This window comes from Manis javanica, chromosome 16, assembly GCF_040802235.1.
Source record: "Manis javanica isolate MJ-LG chromosome 16, MJ_LKY, whole genome shotgun sequence".
NCBI classification, from domain to species: domain Eukaryota; kingdom Metazoa; phylum Chordata; class Mammalia; order Pholidota; family Manidae; genus Manis; species Manis javanica.
Window position 1 is genome coordinate 27,663,470 of NC_133171.1, and position 1,018 is coordinate 27,664,487.

The 1,018-nt window shown below is 36.2% G+C and overlaps 1 pseudogene; it reads right to left on the minus strand.

Moving 5' to 3' along the window:
• Positions 1 to 335: 335 nt before the first annotated feature.
• LOC118971394 (U6 spliceosomal RNA) lies at positions 336 to 435 on the minus strand (annotated as a pseudogene).
• Positions 436 to 1,018: the final 583 nt, after the last annotated feature.

Genomic DNA, 1,018 nt, shown 5'->3' on the forward strand with positions numbered 1-1,018 from the left:
CCATTATTGTTTATTCATTTTCCTTTTCACTATTGTGGTAGGGGTGTAGTAGAATCTCTTCGTGCTTTTAACGTGCATTTCTGTGATGACTAATCAAGTGGAACAGCTTCTTATTTCTTCATTGGCTGTTTGGAAATCCTTTTCTGTAATGTGTTTGTTCAGCAGTGTTTGCCTGTTCTGTACCGATGAGTGTACCCTTTTCCTATTGATCTGCAGGAGTTCTTTGTATATTAAGGATAGTTTTTAAAAAAGAAACATCTGTCACAATACCTAGTTACAGAATTTTTATTTTTCTTGTGATGAGAACTTCTAAGATTTACTGTCTTAGCAGCTTTCAAATGATGGAATGCTTCATGAATTTGCATGTCATCCTTATGCAGGGACCATGCCAATCTCTGTGTCATTCCAATTTTAGTATATGTGCACCCCAAGCACAAGGATAGATTTTTTAAAAGAAAAAGTATTATGAATATCTTTTTTCACTCTGTGTGCTGTCTTTGTACTCTTATCTCTTTGTACTCAATATTTTTGGTGAACAGGAATTCTTAATTCCATTATCCAGTTATCCTTGTCTTTTAAAATATAAAGCTACCTACTACTGACCTTCCCATTTTCTCCACCGCTTAGTCCTAATTCTATGAGTAAAGGACCCAGGCAGCCTGAAGGAAGATGATGCCTTAGAAGGGAAGAAAGAGGAAAACTCAATTATTTTATCCTACTTTGTCCATTTCACACAACCATATATTTCATGGTACATCTTATGCTCCAAATGGTTGGCCCTGTTATCTTCTGACAGTTTTGGCATTAGCAGGCCTGGGTATGTTTAGCTTTTTGTAGGTCAGCAGTATCTATTTGCTACTTTTGCCTCAAAAAATATTGCATAATTCCTACTTTCCACATTGGACATGCAGAAACTTTGTGTGTGTGTTCTATCCAATATAACCAAGTACATTCGCTATCACTTTTGTTCCCTAGATACCAGGGATTTTCAGAGGTTTTCAGAGGGAAATGGACTTTA